Genomic DNA, 21,474 nt, shown 5'->3' on the forward strand with positions numbered 1-21,474 from the left:
AAAATTAATGAGATTTGGATTATCAATTAATCAGCAAAGTCATTTTTTAAGCCAAAAAAAAAGATTTTGCTGCATTAAAAAAATGTAGCATCTACTTGCATTTTTGAATGTAAATAAAAACCTGAATTCAACATGATCAACAGAGGACACCCCAACTCCACATCACCTAATGCATCCATGTTACATAATTTTTTTTTTTTTATTTCTTTTTTGTACTCTTGTGAGCAAGTAATATTAAAATTTTGGTTATTGTTACTCATGTTCAACATCCAATTTGGAAGACTGAATCCCCTCAAAGAAAAGACACCCTCCTACTGAAGTTGACACCAGAGGGCAGTCAGTAAGCTATTGTTATTCACTCAGGCATATCCAGATTAGAAAAGGGGATTCTTTTATTGTTGTTGTCCCAGGCACCCAGCTGAGAAAACAGCAACTCGTAATTTAGTTTAAAGTGGGAAGACAAGAAATAATATTGCACTGTAACCAACTAATGATCAGAAATACAAAAAAAAAAAAAAAGCGAGGGGAGAGAGAACAGAGAGAGAACATTTTAAAAGATTACCAGTAGAATACAAACAGTTTCCAGTAGACTCATCTTCCTGGTCATAAATATGTTGAACTTAGAAGTAGTTACATAAGGTTGAAATGTTTCCGCAGGGTACTCCACAGATAGTCTTTCCAAACAGTCTGTCCAAGCGTTCAGCCCAGTCAGTTGAAATTAGTCATGGGATCTCAGACTTTATTGTCCTCCATATTTATGAGTAATATAAACACATAAAGAAAATGGGCTCTATCCCTCGATGGCTTTATAAACAAATGATCAGTGACAAAGCCCATTCATGTAAAGACCTTAGTAATGAAGCCACAACATATAATGCGTGAAGACGTGTTCGTGTTGTACGTTTTATGATGTAACCCAATTAATAATGTCTACACCAAGTGCGTCACTGTGCACTGATGCTCTCGTACACATGCTGTCTGTGGCCCCATTCAGGGCTGCATCCTTTGAAGTCTGTGTTTCTTTACCAGATATGACAAGGCTGTCCCCTTCCAAAGGCTCTCCTGAATGCAGCCTGAGAAATGCTTGTCGCTTTTGCCTGCAATTGAAGAACAAAAATTGGTGTATCCCTCGCGGTGTGCAAAGGATACGCCAGTGAGGGAACAGCACTGGAACACGTAAAAAAATAAAAGGATTATGTATGTAAGACCCACCAACCGCAGCCCATCATGAAACAAGTTGGAAGCTACAGCTGCTGTTATCAAACAATTAAATGATGAGTATTGTGTTTGCAGGTGCTTTGTCAATCATGTTTTAGTATTTCATGGCTGGTTTTTGTTAGGTTTATAAATGCTGTTTTGTGTGTCTGGGGAAATCCTCCAAGGTTGACTTTATTAAGTATTCCTGAATATGGTGGTCATAATGGAACCAAGAAGCTGAACCTACCCAGAACCATTCAGAAGGTATCACATTTGTACAGACTGCTGCCCCCACCACACAAGATTAAGTGGGTGGCATGTGATTTGCATGCAGGCACTAATAATGATGAGATCAAGGACTCTGGCAAACAACAACGGGGTGACAAGATCAAACAGTCAAAGCACTAAAGGGTACGGGAATGACTCGAGACATTACCTGATTAGCTTTTGTTACTGTCGTCACATGCGGTAAAATTATAACAAGAGAAACTATCAATGGGTCGCATGCACAAGCTACATTGCTCTTCCTCGAGTGCATCTATGAACATTATTTCGGTGTTTGCTGTATAATTAGGACTCCTGTTTAAAATACTTGATTTAAGCACACATAAGAAGGCAGATGGAGTGACTGCGGGGTAATTTGCATAGCTGTGATCTTTTCTGTTGTTTTTACCTCGCACTGTTTGCGTTTGTTGTTCCTGGTTTAGTTTTGTGTTTAGTCACTGTTTGGATAGGTTTAATCTCACTATTGCTGTGACACAGGCAAAGCAGGACCAATGACAAAGAGCATTGAGGTGTCCAAGTGGCCAAAGAGGCAGCCTGGCAAAAAAAAGAATAAAGAAAAAGAAAAAACAAATCAATGTTATAATTTTCTTAGTTGCAGACATTCTACATTTAGTAAAGTACCATACCAAGCTACAACAAAAAAATAAAAACAGTTCCATTTAAGCAGCCAACTTTCTGCAAGAATGGTCTAAATTTGATGTTCAACCTTTAACAATAAAAGTGACAAACTGATTGTAACCGATCTGCCATCGTTTCAGAGGGCTGTTATTATTTAAGATTGCAGGGGACCCACAGATCATGAAGGGTCTGCGCTTCGATCTCAAGATCAAAAAAAGACAAAGAAAGTAAGAGAAAAGAAAGTAACGGGGGTTAATCAGACTTAACTGTGAGCAGAGCCAGACACAGCATCACGGTCACAAATATAATTCTTCCATTGTTATTCCCACAGTTCATCAGAACACCATGTGCGACGTTTTAGTTCTGCTTCATCTTCTCTCATTGTTACACACAGACACAAAACTTCCCACATATACAGACCCATACATCTCCCCATTATCAGGCTCTCTAGACTCTCTGCGACGTGATGAACTGCATCCCAGCTCTGGAGATACTGTATCTCCCCATGTTCCCCATGTCTCTGTCGTAAATCTGTGTGCATACCAGGAAGTGAACAAAATTCTGCTGTGTAGCCTACAAAACGTCTCAATACAGATGACTTTCAACATGGGTGTAAATGATCTTTATCCCAGATAATTTAGAAGTGTAGTTTATTATAAATTACTCAGTTTTCATTCATTGTAGATTTATTACCATGTCCAAGAATTTTGAAATACATCCATCCATTCATTTTCTTAACCACTTATCCAATTCATGGGATGTTGGCGCAATTCAAAACAGAAAACCCTGTTTTTCTGTGTGTGAGGTCTCACTCTTTGTTGGCACTTTGTTTTACTTTGGTTTGTTATTTTAGCTTTTTTTGCTCAAAATTTTGTGCTGTCGTTAACCTTTTTATCTGTCGTTAACCTTTTTATCTGTGTATATACGAGCAGAGAACGTGGTAAGAAGCTACAGTCTCATCCATAAGTTTCTGAATATTTACACATTTTTAATGGTTTTGCCTCTGTACACCACCACGGTGGCTATTAAAGAAAACACTCAACATGTGACTGAAGTGCAGAATTTTAGCTTTATTTAAGGGTTTTGGCAAGAGCATTGCATAAGGTGATTAGGAATTACAGAAATTCAATACTTAATACCCCATTTTCAGACGAAATTGGACAGTTGACTGGCAGGCAGTTTTATGGCCAGATGAGGCCTGTCCCTCCTTATTTCATAGCAAACAAGAACCACTTTGAGAGTGCAAACCTCTGCCAAGGCAGCTCACTCTTCCACCAATATTCACTTTCAATAGTATTGGTTTCTTTGCTCTTTTTGTACATACTTTAAATAGTTTACAGTAAAAATCCAGTAGCATGACAGGATGTTTATGGATAATAAGTATTTGCTATAAGTACCGGAACATGAATAACTTGAGCTCATTAAACAACACTACAGTATATTTATAATAAACTAAGCAGCTCATTGTATTTCTCTTGGCAATACTTTCTTTAAAGATAGAACGCATTTTGGGGTTAACTTGAAAGAAAGGCAGATGTGAAACATTGGATGCAAATGAAATGACCTAATGAAAGGTTATTTGACGTTGAAGAGGAGGTCAGGGGTCCAAAGTAACGTGAACCTTAGAATCCCCATATAACATTCCCTAGATGCCCTAAATGTTGTCATTACAAACATAAATGTCAATGGAAACATAGATTGAAATAGTTCTATATTGCACTATAATCGCTTTGACCTTCATATTAATCTAATGACCTTGAAGGAGAGGTCAAATATCAAATGTGACATGCTATTTCACATTTTTAGAAGGGAATTTCTATATATTGGTAATATTTATAATTGTAAGAATCATAGTTTCTAAGTTTTTTTGTTACTTGTCAACCAAGTAATCATGTTAAGGTCACCTTGAAGACCGTGGCGGACGTAAGCCAGACTATGGATTGTTAACATGACCCCCCAGAATGACAGATACGCGTGCAAGCATTACCTAAAATATCACCTTCTGGACAGAGGTACATGAAACCAGAAAGTAGCAACATATTGGCTGTATATGACTCTGATGCAAGAGGTTGTTACAAGAAAATTCATGCGAACGATTCTATTAAACTGACAGTCAAAATTGTTAAAAAAAAAACCATTAACTGCTTCGAGCAGCTTGATAACATTACAACTTAATGGCAGACCGACTACATTACCCGCCAAACATTATCTTCTAACAGTAAATGAAAGACTGAAAACAAATATTGAATATTTGCATTTGCCATAACTGAACAATCACCCACCATGTAAACATGAAACATTCTTCTTGATGATGCTATCACATATTTCCTGCAGATGTTTTAACCTATTGTAACTCAGATTCTCTGCTGGCTTTGAATGCAGTCACTGTGGCGGCTATTGGAGTAAATGTAAGTCAGTGTCATGTTATATTTTCTTCAAGGAAGCATTCATTTGGAAAAGGGCAAAAAATGTGACCATGAGCGGATGCTTCTGTATTGCAACAATGCTGAGCGATGCTGTGGTATTCAGGATATGCAATACTGATTTTTACTATCATGAGTCAAGATTCATTTGATGATTATTATTTTGAGCACTTTAATATTGTAGCCTTGCTCTGTTGCTCGCTTTTATTTATGAAACACCATACACCTGAGCCTCCTCTGAATCAAAAATCAAATTCAGGAATATAAACAAATGACAGATTTTTATGCAAGAAAAAAAAGATAAGAACTCTTACTCCATTTCTCAATTGTACTACTAAACGCAACATGGTCACAAATACACATTCGTTACTCTTTGGCAGAGGGCTTAACATCCTTCTGTTTTTCCACCATTTTATCCCATGCTAACCACTACCTAATCTAAACACATTTAGGATTAGCATATAATAAGTGATTGAGACACAGCAGAGGAGAGGGGTACCAGCTGTGCGGGAAGTCAGGCACAAGAGAAAACACAATGGGGGTGGCTGGTGGACAGGTGGGAAATGTCAGCATGTGAAAAAGAGACATACACACACAAAGGGAAGCAGGGAATAAAACTGACACCAGAACAGCTGGGACAAACAAAAAATGTGTAACTGTGTTGTGGAAACACAATGGCTTATTGTGACTTCAGGCCAAATTATGTATGCTAGCATGTCTGCGTGTATGTACGTTGACTTTTGTGTAAATACTGTAGTGCTTAGAGTACCAGTTTACAAAATTATGGTATTAAACATGTTTTAAAAACTTTCAAAAGACAAGGAAATTTTAATTTTGCGTGTTGATTGTGATTGTTGCCTGTCCAGTATGTTAACAAGTCCTTACCTTCAAGTACTGAGTGCAATAGTGCAAAGCAAACTTTGTATATTTGTATACTTTGGTGTTTTTAGAGTTATTTTTATTGTTATTCATAATTTAAAGTTTTTACTGTATTTGTTTCTATGTGCTGCCACCAGGGAAGGGAGCTGCTTCTAATTTTGTTCGACATCGGATAGCTCAGTGCAGTAATGTCAAGATAAAACTGTGATACAGTACAGTGGCAACAACAGTGAGTAGTTCTGAAATAATGAGCCAACCCTGGAAGAAGAGAGCAGTGGAACTGAACTATAAAATGCCCAACCACCTGCAATGATAAATTCAGATTGTGGTCAGACTCAAGGTAGCCACCCAAACAAGTGCAGGACTCTGCAGGCTCACTGACAGAGTCCCTTCAGAAGTGATGCACAATCCCCAATACCAGTATCACTGAAACCAGTGAGCTCATAAATACCACTCTAACAGTAATCCCAGAAGCCCTTGAGTATAAGATTAAGGATTCAGGCAGAGGAAGCCCCCTGTGAAGAAGAAGGCCTGAAGCCAAAATCAGTAAAACCCGGAAGGACGTTAGTCAGTTAAGTGAGATGCAGAAGAGTATCATGAGAGATAGAGATCCTGGATGAAAAACAAATACACTGAGATGTCTATAACTGAGGCTTTAGAAACTGCCAAACAAAGACTCATACGTCTGGTCACTAGACTAGATGTACAAGAGAAGCAGAGGCCAAGAGGATAAATGTCCCAGTACTTTCAGATCCATCCAAGGTATACTCTCAGCTTCAAGGGATGCACAGCAAAAGGACAGACACACCAAGAACTGAAACTAAGCAATACTGGAAGAACATATGGCAGAAATAATCCATTATTACTGGGTGAAGAAGCTGACAGCGCTCCATGATCCATGGTAGCACAAATGACTCTTAAACACAAATAAACAACCCCTCTAAGCCAGTCCAACACTAATAGTGGATAATGATATCGATACAGGAGTGATCATCAGCCACCTCTGGTACATGGATGCCATCAACCTGTATTTCTGGATTGAGCAAAACATTGACTCACAGCTCCACCTTACCAGAATCAGAAAATTGGGATGTCACTTCAACTGGATAACTGTAGCTGAATGATTGTGAAGAGAGGTAAGGTGGTCCAGAATGAATGTGTGGTGCTACCAGAAGGCAGAATAGCAGATATAAGGAACAACTAGTACTGCCTGGGTATCCTGCAAATCAACAGGAACACAAAACTTTGTGAAGGTCTGCCACAGTCAAATACCCCCAGAAATTAAAGCAGGTGCTGAGAAACTGGCTGAACAGTAGGAAGATCCAAGGTATCAATACGTATGCCCTAGCCATCACCAGATACCCAGCTGGAATAATAAGCTGGCCGCAGGAGGAGATAGATGCCACTGATGTTATGACACAAAAACTCCTCATGGTGTACAGCAGAGGTCGGCAACCCTAGGCACGCGTGCCACAGCTGGCACGCGAAGGGTTAACTGATGGCACGACCATAGCTGGACTGGCCATCGGGCATTTGCTCGGTGGGCCGATGATTTTTTTTTTTTGTAACGGTATAAACAATGAAAGGTGGTGGATTGGCCAGATGCTGGCCGGTGTGTAAAATAGCTTCCACAGATTCAGTAACATTAGCAAGTGGTGGAGGCTGGCAGGTGGATGAGGGAAAGGAGGAGCAGAGACCCGAGGCGGCTGCCGGTCCGAGTGTCAGGTGAACTGAACTTCAGGTAAGAAGTTGTGACCTGCAGTCTGAGTCAGATATAAACCAAGTTTAGGTGGAGTTTATTTTCGTTATGCTGACTTTTTACAGTCAGTTACAATAACTCGTACTGCTTACCAGCTAGCATGACGGAGTTTCTATACAGCTGAGTGGGTGCCATGATGTTACTGATGTTGAATTTTATTTTGTTCATAAGGTTAATTATTAGAGTTGCCAACTGTCCCCTAAAAAACGGAATCGTTCCGCATTCAGAGAAAATTTCGTATTGAGCTGAAAAAGAACACAGTTTGTCCCGTACTTCAGCTAGAATGGAAAAAGACACAAAGCTGGAGTTAATCTGTCGTTACGCTGCACAGCTGCCTCTTCTTCTCTCCTTCTCCCCCCCTCCCTCTCCTGTTTCTACTTCAATCATGAAACTGATCAATCATCAGCTGATCGGCTTTTCTCTCTTGCTTGTTTATCGCTCACTTTGCGCCAGAAAGAGGAAACCGCCGGATGTCGCGCTAAACAACAGCAGCATGTTTAAGCTTGATCAGCTCTTGCTCTTAGCTAATTATAGGCCAATCTCCAACCTTCCTTTCATATCAAAAATCCTTGAAAGAGTAGTTGTCAAACAGCTAACAGATCATCTGCAGAGGAATGGCTTATCTGAAGAGTTTCAGTCAGGTTTCAGAGCTCATCACAGCACAGAAACAGCTTTAGTGAAGGTTACAAATGATCTTCTTATGGCCTCTGACAGTGGACTCATCTCTGTGCTTGTCCTGCTAGACCTTAGTGCAGCGTTTGATACTGTTGATCATAATATCCTATTAGAGCGATTAGAACATGCTGTAGGTATTACAGGTACTGTGCTGCAGTGGTTTGTATCATATCTATCTAATAGACTCCAATTTGTTCAAGTAAATGGAGAGTCCTCTTCACACACTAAGGTCAATTATGGTGTTCCACAGGGTTCAGTGCTAGGACCAATTCTATTTACATTATACATGCTTCCCCTAGGCAGCATCATTAGAAGACATAGCATAAATTTTCACTGCTATGCAGATGACACGCAGCTCTATCTATCCATGAAGCCAGGTAACACACACCAATTAGTTAAACTGCAGGAATGTCTTAAAGACATAAAGACCTGGATGGCCGCTAACTTTCTGCTTCTTAATTCAGATAAAACTGAGGTTATTGTACTCGGCCCTGAAAATCTTAGAAATATGGTATCTAACCAGATTCTTACTCTGGATGGCATTACCTTGGCCTCCAGTAACACTGTGAGGAACCTTGGAGTCATTTTTGACCAGGATATGTCCTTCAACGCACATATTAAACAAATATGTAAGACTGCTTTCTTCCATTTGCGCAACATCTCTAAAATTAGAAATATCCTGTCTCAGAGTGATGCTGAAAAACTAGTTCATGCATTTATTACTTCCAGGCTGGACTACTGTAATTCACTATTATCAGGATGTCCTAAAAACTCACTGAAAAGTCTTCAGCTAATCCAAAATGCTGCAGCAAGAGTACTGACAGGGACTAGAAAGAGAGAGCATATTTCTCCTGTATTGGCTTCCCTTCATTGGCTTCCTGTTAAATCCAGAATTGAATTTAAAATCCTGCTCCTCACATACAAGGTCTTAAATAATCAGGCCCCATCTTATCTTAATGACCTTGTAGTGCCATATCACCCTATTAGAGCACTTCGCTCTTGCTCTGCAGGCCTACTTGCTGTTCCTAGAGTATTTAAAAGTAGAATGGGAGGGAGAGCCTTCAGTTTTCAGGCCCCTCTTCTGTGGAACCAGCTTCCAGTTTGGATTCGGGAGACAGACACTATCTCTACTTTCAAGATTAGGCTTAAAACTTTCCTTTTTGCTAAAGCATATAGTTAGGGCTGGACCAGGTGACCCTGAATCCTCCCTTAGTTATGCTGCAATAGACATAGGCTGCCGGGGATTCCCATGATGCATTGAGTTTTTCCTTTCCAGTCACCTTTCTCACTCACTATGTGTTAATAGACCTCTCTGCATTGAATCATATCTGTTATTAATCTCTGTCTCTCTTCCACAGCATGTCTTTATCCTGTTTTCCTTCTCTCACCCCAACCGGTCGCAGCAGATGGCCGCCCCTCCCTGAGCCTGGTTCTGCCGGAGGTTTCTTCCTGTTAAAAGGGAGTTTTTCCTTCCCACTGTCGCCAAAGTGCTTGCTCATAGGGGGTCGTATGATTGTTGGGTTTTTCTCTGTATTTATTATTGTGCTATCTACTGTACAATATAAAGCGCCTTGAGGCGACTTTTGTTGTGATTTGGCGCTATATAAATAAAATTGAATTGAATTGAATTGAATTGTTAGAATTTATTATTACTTTCTAGTATCAGCTGATGTTTGCTGGAGCCACAGCTGTAAAAGCTGCTGGTCATGATATCGGTTTGGTTATCTGGTGAGAGGGAAACATGAAGGTGAAACCAGGAGATGTCCTTACTGAATCATCAGAGCTGAACAGGTGATGGAGAAACAGGTTTACCTTTTAGGTGACATGAATGAGTTGAAGGGAAGTTATGAACTGTTTCTGAGAGACAAATAACACCAGGATCCTTTTCTAAGTAGCTGACAGCTGGTAACTGTGCAGGGGCGGCTCTAGCAAAGTTTTGCCAGGGGGCCAGGTAGGGCATTAACAGGGAGAGGGGGCACAAAGAAATACTTTTCTTTCTTATTCTCATTTAAAATGTCTAGCTGTTATTAAATAATAATCTGAAGCTTACAACCAAAGTTCTTGTTATGGATAAAAAGTGTCTTTTTGTTGTTTCAAAATAGCTGATAATTATTCGCTGATAGCTGCCAACATCTGCGAACAAATATAATTCTGTGAAGTGGTTCTATATAGCGTGTAACTGTTTAATATAGAGCGTTATTAAATGTATTGCTAATGCAATCATATGGCACACTGACTTCTGAGGAAAGTTTAGATGGCACTCGTCATCAGAAAGGTTGCCTACCCCTGGTGTACAGAGATCTTCACCCAAAGTCCAACACCCTGAGGTTCTATGATCAGCAGAAAGAGAGGGAATGAAAATTAGCGATTGTCAAAATCCAAAAATCCAAAATCCCGGATCTGGAGCTTCTGTAAATACATTACGATAGAAGATATCCTCCTGGGATGAGCTGCCTCAAGAATGCCTCAGGCAGCTGAAGACAGATGGTGATTTTGAACAGGAAGATGAGAGACTATCATGGACAACCAACCCTTACATGGGGCCCCATCAACAGATAGAGGAAGTAGCTAATATCAAGAAATCCTATCAGTGGCTAGAAAAGGCAAGCTTAAAGGACAGCACAGAGACTCTGTGGCAGCACAAGAACAGTCCCTAAGTACCAGATCACCCGAGCTGACAGGATCCAAGTTTCAGACTGTGCAGAGGTTCCCTGGAGATTATCCAGCACATAGTAGCAGGATGTAAAATGCAAGCAGGGACTGCATACACTGAGACACACAACATAGTTGTAGGGATAATGTACAGAAATATCTGTGCTGCATATGGACCAGAAGTCCCCAGGTCCCAATGGGAGATGAGACCAAAGGTGGTTGAGAACAACAGCAATAAGATCCTGTGGGACTTCAAGTTCTAGACAGACAAGTAGCTGATGGTCAACCAACCAGACATAGCGCTGGTTGGCAAGGAGCAGATGACCACTGACACAGTTTTGATAGATGTGGTAATCCCAGTAAATATTTTGGAAGAAGGAGCACAAGAAAAAAGAGAAATAACAGGGGCTGAAGGAACAACTGGAGCACATGTAGAAGGTAAAGTCCAAAGTGATCCCAGTGGTAATAGGAGTATTAGGAGCTGAAATCCTGAAACCTGAAGAGTGGCTTCAGCTAAGATACTGTACAGAACACTCAAACTCCCAGGCCTCTGGTAAAGAACCAGAGCTTGAGGAACATGCACATACCAGCCTCTGCAGCAGGGGTGAGAGCGAGATTATATATAATCAATTTTTCAAATCCATTGTTTACAATACGGTTTCATCAGCAGAGCATGCAATGAAAAGTTGGTACAATATTAAAGCAGAACTGTCTGATCTTATCCAGTTAGCATGCTGTGTGGTCTTAGAAAGCAGACTGTTGTATTGAGGCCCACTGAAATTCTTTAACAAGAAGAGTTTTTGTGTAAAATAGTAACTCAACATGCTTGTTGTTTTGGCTCAGCTACCTTAAAACTGCCTTTAAGCAAAGATATTTGTACTTCTCAACGCTCTGTGCTACGGGTTATTTCTGAATCAGTTTCCTTGTCACTCAAATGCCAAGAGTTAAGTGTAATTGCTCCTGTTGTGTCCTCCGGGTGCTGGTGCTCTCCATGACACATGTGCTATGTTGCCTACAGAGAGGTAGCAAAAGCAACCTCCATTCAAGATGCTTTCAAGATAGACGGCAGCTGTAGAGGCATATTGAAAGAAAATGATTTGATTTTGTGTATGACTGTGTGTAGTTAGAGTGTCAGAAATGGCTTCAATTGCTGTAAAATGATTAAACATTGACATGTTATCAGTATATACAACACACATGCAGGGATAATTTTGGTCAGATTAAAGGACAAAACCAGATATATTCTACAATGTATTTTCCTTAGTGTCAACACACGTCATAAGTAGTCTCCTTGAAATTTATTTTCACTTAGCCAGTACAGCCTGCTGCTGTAAATATACCAAGCACTTTTGTAATCCATGGCTGAAAATGGACCCTATTATTTGCATTATTTACTTTGGTGTGACTAATATTTGAACAGAACTGCAGTGCACAACGAGAAATGATCTGGGCTTTAAAAAATATACAACTATAGATGCCTAGTTACAGTTGAAACAAAAAGGCCTGAGACAGAGTTCAAGAAGTTGGAAACTTCTGAACTTACTTCCAGAGTTCTTGTTTTTTCTCATTTCATGGGATTTGTAAAGATAAATAACCACCACAGATAAATTGGCCACAATTAGCTAATAAATACAATCACATGAAGATTTCAAGTTTGTTTCTCTAAATGTTTCTCAAACAAACATTTATACTCTGTGACAATGAGCAGAAATGTGTGCAAAATCACTATGTAATCAGTGTTGGGGAGTATTGGAGATTTTTGGTTCAGATAAAACCAACTGGATGCAAAGCTTTAGCAATTGCCCACTATTGTGATTGATTTATTGTAAAATTGGCACCCTGCAGTAGTGATCTTTGCATAGAGCAGCACTGGAGAATACTGTTATTGTCTCCCTGCCTATTTTTAGCTTGGCCATTGTGTTCTGAAATTCAGTATTATGCAATATGACATTTTCCAAAAATGTTCTATAAGAGAGAAAAAAAAAAGTCAGGAGATGAAGAAATGTATGGGAGCAAATATTATTTAAACAATATGTGCCCAATAATATAACAACTGATCTCAGGTATTGGTATTACTTATTCATGGCATGTTTTTGTAGATCAGGTGTGTCTGATTATCAAGCTGTCTGTCTACAATCTAGCCCCTACCTTTGGTTAAATGTAATTTATCTAATTTATTTATTAACACATGAATTTAAACATTTGCACAATAATTACACTGCAGAATTATCTGATCAGCACTATTCCGATGCTTTACGTTAGGTCTATAAGGTTTTGGACAATGACACTTTGTTTTGTGTTTTGCCTCTGTACACCACAGGGGTGGATCTTTAATAAAGCAGTCATGTGACTGCAGAAGAGATTTGATTCAAGGTATTTAACTAAAAATTATTGCATTAATAGTTTAGATTCTACACTCAAATAATGAATGTAAATGCACAGGTGCAAACCGCTGAGACTGAAGAACAATAAGGTCAGATTAGATAATCAGAAGACATCTAAAAAAGAAGCAAAAAGTATGAAGTCAGAAAGAAACAGCTTATTATCTGAAACATCTCTCATTATTTCTCAACATGGTGCAGGCAGTGACAGCCAATGAAACCAGGTCACTTGTATTTATTGATGATGGTACTGCTTATAGATGTAGAAAGATGATTTCTGGAGGGTACAGGGCTATACTCTCTGCACAGATTCAGCCAAATGCTGCACAATTGATTGGATGGTGCTTTACAGTGCAAATGGATATTGGTCCAATGCATACTGCAAAAACAACCCAGGAGTTTTGCGAGACAGAAATGCAATACTCTTCAATGGCCAAGTCAGTCACCTGATCTCAATCGTGCTTTTCAGTTACTCAAGGCAAAAAAGCAGCGAGATCCACAAAGAAGCCGCGGTAAAAGCCTTGAAGAGCATCTCAAAGGAAGAAATGTAGAATTTAGTGATTTCCAAGGGAAAAAGAAAAAGATGTACAGCCACATTTTTAAAAGTAAACCTTTGTCCAGTTACTTTTGAGCCTCTGAAAAAGGAGGACTTTGTATAAAAATGGCTGTAATTCAAAAACAGTTAATGCAACATTTGTGTTAAATGCCTTGAATCAAAGCTGAAAGGCTGCACTTCAATCATCCTGATTATTTGATTTAGCATGATTATGTACAGAGAGGAGAAATGTCAAAAAAGCCTTTGGACCTAACTGTATAGCCAGTTACAGATTATTGTTGGACGATGCACATGATCACGTTCAAAAGAGCACAAAAAATAAAGTGCTGTATGAAAGACATGGGAGCCACATTGGTTCAGTCACTGAAAGTAATCAGTCAAATATTAAAATGAAATCTAAGCCTAACAAGCAGTTATTAACAGTAATGTTATAAGTCTTATATTACTCTAAAGCATTCAGAGCAGTCAAGAATAATCCAATCAAAATGACATAAAACCTTTATTCTCTGTCTTTAAAAGACACAACAAATCTAATTTCCACCAGGTCTCCAGCATGATTCTGGCTTGGAACAGGAGAATTGCCTGTCTGTGAATCTGTGCACAAATAATAGAATGTTTGCAGTGGTTCACTTGGGCATTTTTAGATGATCTAATAGAGTTACAAGCATTTTCAGCTTGTTAGACTCTGATTACCAGCTTGAATGTCATATCCAGTGTTAACAGAAGGCATTTCAAGTCCCACGTACATGCAAATCAAAGCACTTTCATTGAGTATATGTTGTGCATTGGGCTGTAATAGAAAAAAGTAGATAAGCTGAAAGTGTAGTCAGTATTTACTTACTGTGTCTTTAAATATTTTGATATTTTAGATCTGGTTCTGAAAAACCAAAAAAGTGATGAAAGAATCCCGAAGTTAGGGCTTTAAACTGGTTGCTATGGCCACCTTTTATGTGGAGACTGTGGTTAACAGGTTTCTGTCCTGAGTTAATTAACTGAAACATCAGAGGATTGGAAAATGTCCTCCTGTTTTATGTGACCTGAGGTCGGTGTCTCTGTGTGGTCAGATGAGCAGAACTTAAACCAGCTATGACTGAAAGCTGTTGTTCGAGGCTGACCCAAACACACAACAGACTGCCTTCTCTCTAATGGAGCATTGGTCTGCTGGGTTTTTTGAGGTGCAATCCAGTGATGAGGTTGATTCTGAAGACGTTATTGCCTGTGCAGCAGTTGTGACTGGCATTTCAATAACATGATTTTGCTTGCACTCTTGTGTCACTTCCTGGCAACGACGTACCGTATCTCTACTTATTTGACACTGACTTTTTATTTCCAGATGACTGATGTAAACAAGGATTTCAAATCAATATTCTCTAGATGCAAGGTGTGCAAGTTATGCCATAACATTTGAGCTGTTTCTTTTCTATCTGTTTGCATGCACTGTGTCCATTCTCAGTCTGATACAGATTTCATTTCACTGTGCTGTTTGGAAGACTGAAACGAGGGAAACAATGCCTCAACTGCTTGGCAGAGCAATTTGTAAGACTCTGGGCCTCAGCCCAGTGCTAGCCTAGTCAACATGCTCAGCACTCTGAAATGTGCATTGTGTGGGTTTTGGTCTTGTCTTGTGCTATGGAGCAGAAGTACTCCACTCCTACCCTGACATCATACAGCACTGTCCTGTCTGGGACGGAAGACGAGCAAAGGAAGAATGGAAAGTGAGAGCCGGAGAGAGGAAGAACAGGATGACAACAGAGAAATGGGAGAATGATGCATAGTGAATTGTGTAAAATAGAACAAAAAAAGTGAACCGAGAATTTTTTAAAGAGAGAAGACAAGGGGAAGGCAGGAGCAGCAATTGTTTGTGTGAGATAGCTACAGGGAGGAACTGCAGGAACAGAACAAGGGAGTGACTGAAGTGACTGTGACTCAGTGTGTTTTCACTGAGATCCCTTTATTCCAAACTGTTAAACTAATTGGATCAAGTCTATAAGTGGATCACAGGCCAAACCTTGACGAAATCTCTGTTAATACGAGGTACTGCTGAAACCGTTTTGAATATTCTCAAGCCCCTGGGAATCTAACTGTTCAGTGCTTATACAATTCACTATTTGTTTTCGATGCTGGCAATAAATGTAACCAACCAACTAAAAAATAAATCGGTATAACTTGAAAGGCCTAGGCACTAATTCCCCAAGAGAATTCTAAAAATGTTTGATGACGTGATCCAATTAGATAACACGCAGCCAAGGAGAAGGGATGGAATGTTGCTGAGGCATTTGCTTTGTATTTAATGGATGTTGGAAAGTTAGAGCTCCAAATTTATATTTTAAGAGAAGGTTTGTGTATCGCTTCCTTATTGTAACCGAGCGAATGGCATGTGGGGATAAGCAAAGCAAGATGGCTGAGAAGGTTCGAGTGAGGCTTAGAGTCAGCTTTTATCTGAGAATTACAGATGTTGCATAGGAGTCAGCAAAAATAACTGAACATCCTCAAAACAGTCAACAACAACAACAAAAAAAAAAAAACCTAACCACAAGCAATTATTTCCAAATGCAGCACATCACATGAACTTTAGTGATTTCAAATCATTGAGGAGCCCAAGCTGACTAGTTGGAACAAAAAAAATCATGTGTGCACATGGGCTGATAATTTTGGCTTTTGAATGAATAATTTCTATACACAATTTAGGAATGTGTGCTCTCACGTAGAGAGCACACACAAGAATAAGGTCATTCTGCTAACAACTCATATTACTGTGAAATTTCCCAAGTCGATTATTTATGTTAACAACGTAATTTTTTGGATTACAAGTCCCCTGAAATGTTTGAATATGTGTAGATAAGGAGGTATTATTTGTCTAATATACAATAGTCTGACTCGCGTCCAAGAGAAGAAACGTGAATGCTGGGGTTTTTCTGTTTTTTTTGTTTTAAAGTCAGCTTTAAAATTCTTGTTTCATTCTGTTGACATATTGGAGTCACAGCACTATTTTGTCACCCCTCCATAAATCAGAAAATACTACCAATAGCCAGAAAAGGTCAGTTTTTAGGTCCATTAACCATATTTTTTAGGAATAAGACACAGTCATGTGTAGAAGAAAGTTTTTCACAGGACTCTTTGCATTCCTGTGAAAAACTAAGTGTACCCCTGCAGCTTCCATAGAATTAAGAGGAAATTCTATGGAGTTATATTCAGCAAGTGTGAGCAAAAGCGATGTCCCAGAAAATCCATCCCTACACCAGACTATGCTATATCTCAGACCTTATAGGCCTCATTTAGTATGCTCCATGTTCATATCATTATAATATAAATATAAACAAATATGACTTCTTCAGAAGGTTTGCCAGGTGAACATCTCTTGTCTCTAAAAAGAACATGGCAGTACAGCTTAGGTTTACAAAGTTGACTTCTAAACAATGCCCTTTGAAGAGATGAGACAAAAGTCGAGATTTTTGACCATAATGCACTGCTCCACATTTGATACAAATGCCTTATACCTACTGTCAAGCATGGCGGTGGTGGGGTGATGATTTTGGCTTTTTTTTACAGACACCTTGCAGACAGACCATGATGGCCACAGTTAAAGCTTTCCTGAAACCGAATCATGCAACAGGACAAGCACAGCAACAAATCTACAACAAAATGACTGAAAAAGAAAAAAATAAAGGTGATGCAATGTGCAGGCCAAAATCTAGATATCTGCTTTACTGAAATGCAGAACTGTAAGAGAACTTTGCAAAAATTAATGCTTGCAAACATCACTGAATTGATGAAATGTTCTAAAGCTGAGTGAGCAAAAATACATCCACAGCTATGTAAGAGACTGATAAAGGCTTACAGAAAATGACTACTTCAAGTTTTTGTTGTTAAATGTGGTCCTAAGCTATTATACCATGGGTGCAGTACCCCATGCAGATTTACAACACGCCATGTCACATGACTATATTGACAAATCATGCTTTAAATAGAGTTACATGAATGGGTGTAAAGGTATGGGTGTAAAAACAGGAAAGTTTGATAAACATAATTGCTACTAAAGTTAAAATTTCTGGCTAAGAGTATGAGGAAAACTTATTTTTAAACACTGGCCTGTGAAGATGTGTAAATGTATAATTACATATTTTTTAATTAATTTTTTAACTTCTTTTTTTTTTTTTACATTTTATGTCTACATTTTATTTCCAACTGTCTGAAACAAGCCACCATTTGTCAATTGTGGTCTACAAACAATCATCTTATACAGTTTGCCTCTCCTCTAATGGATGGCATAAAGCACCTACAAGTTATACATGAATAGCTGCTTTTTACACGGCCTCAAATCCTCACTGATGAATTTGTATTAAAAATTCCACACTGCTGACTAAATATGATGTTCTCATTTTTTCTCAGACTCGCAGTGCCCTTAAAAATATGCCATTATGTCAACATAATTAGGGGTCACGAGTTAACATTTACATCACCCACTATGCAGGATTTTGCGAGGATTAAATGCAGTCGTGTTCTTTTGTCAGCTGTCACAGCCTGTTTAAGAAACTATTCACTGCTCCTTTTTGGAAATGGCTTGCTTCAGAGTTGAAAAGGTCATTCAATGAAAATTAAGATTTGTGCTTCAAGTTGCGTGGGTAAAGGCATTGGTTACGTCATCTCTGTGACAAAATGACGTAATGAAACATGCCTGCCAAGATGAGACTTCATGTGGGATTGATGTGAAGTCATTTTTCTTTAATGTGTACTTCTTTTGTCCTTGAGTTAGCACAGTAAATAATCAAAAGTATCGCAACAAAAAGTGATGTAATCACCAGAGTGGTTAGCTTATGTCTTTTGTCATTAAAGTCACGTCCCTGCTCTTTAAAAATGTGTTCACATTACTTTGTCGGTTGGCTGTTTCTTAGAAGCTATCAGGAAATTCCACTAACGCAAAAGTATTTTGTCAGTATGACTATCATACATTATGAACAATAGAGCTGAATCATTACTTACTTTTGATTTATATTATCAGGAGACATATTTATGATTTATTCAGTTAAATTGTATTTATAGAGTGCCAGTTATGGGACATGTGAGTCTCATAAGACTTACAGGTCCCATACTGTGATTTACTTCTGAAAGTTGGTCTTATTTTTTCTCATTTAAGATACTTAAAAGAAATACATTTTAATCACAAAAATACTATTTTGCAATTTGAAAATGGAAAAGGGGTCTCTTTTATCATTACATCATAACATGAGACATATGTCTCATGAGTATTATATATACATTTACTATAAAAAGGAGTGGGACAGTCATTTCTTTTCCAAAATGTGTGACAAGAAATATATCGTATCCAGGTGATGTGTATTTATCACACCTTTGTTCTAGGCTTTGTTCCAGGCTGTCGTCGGCTTGTTTAAAGGCAGCCAGTAGGCTAACATTCTTTTTTTTTTTTAATTGACACTGATTGTTTTGAAGGATGCTTGCTTTTCCCAGAGACTTTCCTTTGTAGCTCACTGAGATGAGCTTTGAGTTACACCACAGGCAGCTGGCTTTTTACTGTACATTATGAGTAGTTAGTGTGTCTGTGTGCTCACTCGTTTTTGGGTTTTTTTTGGTTTTCAGAAGTGTCTTGAAGCAATTTTATGCATTGCTGCTGTCTCATGACTGACAGTGAGACTGCTAATAACAGTCTTTGTGCCTGCTATTTATGTGCAGTCCTATATTTTTCAAGAATAATTTTTGATATGCATGTTATGAAGCTTTTGATGTTTGTTTGCTGCTGTGGTTTGAGGAATATTTGTATTATCAGCAACTTTTTTGTTCAAAAACTAGACTTGCACAAGGTCTAGGTCCTTTTTAAGAAACTACAAAAGAGTAGCATCAGATTTATTTCTTCCATATTTTCTTCTCCGTGGCTCCCTGTAAAAACAAGATCAGCATTTGGGATTCTTTTGCGCAGACACAAAAGCCTGAATGATCACACTCCATACTATACCATCCCAATGGAGCACTTTGCTCTCAGAATGCAGGCTTACGTGTGGTTCCTAAAATTCTTGAAGTACAATGGGAGGCAGAGCCTTCAGCTGTCGGCCTCTTCTCCTGTGAAACCAGCTCCGAGCATGGGCTTGAGACACAGATACCCTGTGTCTCAAGACTTTTAAGGGGGGCTTAAAACTTTTCTTTTTGATAAAGCAGCATAACTAAAGAACAGTAAAGCGTAACAAGGGTAACTAAGGTCACTCCGCTTATGCTGCTATAGGCCCTGGCTGCTGTGGATACTTGATGCATCACATACTTCTCGTCTTTTGCTCTCCTTGCATGTACAATGGCATGCAATAGTGGCATGCAAGAATTTACTTTTCTTTTCCCTTCACCTCAACAATGAAGGCCATCTTCCTTAAGTCTGGTTGTGCTAAAGGTGTCTTCCAGTTACATTGATTTCGTTAATTTTCCTCCAAGTAAAATAAAGTTCAGCTTCTCTTGAAAACATTAACATTATTATGTAATTTAACAGCATTTACTGGAGATGTGGAGGTAGTTTGAGAATCCTAAAGGACTCTTCTTAGCATCTGAAGTAAATTATTTTTAATCATGCAGAAATATTACCTGGTTGCTTATTTGATTTAGTTTAATCACATGTACTCTATATCATATGATGTTTCAGAAAAATAGTGGGCCGCATGTTAGCACATGTTAGCACTTCACTGGCCCTGTTCAAAAGGGCAGAGAGCAGGGGAAACAGAGCAAGGCAGAATAAAGGGGGTGATGTCGGATGCAGAGAGAAATAAATAAACAAACAAACAAAAAACTTTGAAGAGACATATGCTTAGCACTTGCTATAGTATTAGTAATTATGGAATTCATTGAACTTTGAAGTTATAAAACAAGAGTCCTTATCACAATAGGTATTTTTGTCACATGATGCATCCCTTCATGTTGAAACTATTATGTTAGACCCCTATAGCTCTGTTCCTAAACAGGCCTCTGAGGATTTGATTACTTTGTGCATACTTCCACTTAATTGGAAAGCCCAGATGTGTGCATGTTAGAAGACATTTACAGTTTTGATCAACTTTGTGAAGTTGAAATCCTTCTTTTATTTAATTTCTTAAGCCAAAAAGAATAGATGCAAACAATGAGGTCTGCTATGAGCAGACTTCCTTCCAGATTCTAACAAAGCTAAAAGTTTCCATTGTAGAATACATGAAACAAAATGATTAATTATTGAGATCTCTTTATTTTTTTCTGCCTAAAAATGATTGGTCATTTTTGGATCATTGGTTTTCTGTGTATCTGTATAATGTTCTAGGGTCTTTACCTTACTATACAATGTGCCTTAAGATGACCATTGTTGCTGAAAACAATTTTAAGAGTTAAAATTATATTTCAGACTGGCCAGAATCTTATGAACATGACTGTGTCCTGCACAGAGCCCAGAGGACATTTTTGAGATTCAGCTACAGTGGAAAAATGTGTCAGCTCAAAGGAATGTGTTTCTGTGACAGCTTCCTTTACCAATCTTCATATTATAATTGCATCTGCACCGCTGAGCCCCTCTTCTTGAGTTGCTGCTTCGCTCAGCTACAGTCTTTGTCAACCTGACGCTTAAATCCATGTGCTGATGGTCATCTACTGCTTATCAATGCTCTATAACCTGTCACGTGAAGTGGTATCTCTTCTAGGCCTCTAATTGTTGATATTTTTATATGCTTAAGTGAATAATTATCTATTCTTCTTTTCTCTGCTGCTACATATCAGGTGAATTTGAATTTCAGGCCTAAGATTTATTCATCCAACTTCATGAGATTGTGCCTTCCCAGTAATAGTTGGCCATGAGTTGTCTATTATCACAGCACTGTGCTGAGTTTGGAATTTGCTTGTAGGTAGAAACGTCAGGCTAGATGCCAAATATTGTCTCCACTTTTTTTTTCTTTCTCAAAGCAAACTGAGTTGGCTGACTGAACGAATGCTGAGCTATGGCTATGCAGAGATTTTAGAAAAAAACTTAGTGAAGTTTGTAAATGTTGAATAACATTTTGAAGAATTTTTACTTGGGCTTTTAATCACTGTAATCAA

The sequence above is a fragment of the Pelmatolapia mariae genome, linkage group LG1, assembly GCF_036321145.2.
Source record: "Pelmatolapia mariae isolate MD_Pm_ZW linkage group LG1, Pm_UMD_F_2, whole genome shotgun sequence".
Classification (NCBI taxonomy): Eukaryota; Metazoa; Chordata; class Actinopteri; order Cichliformes; family Cichlidae; genus Pelmatolapia; species Pelmatolapia mariae.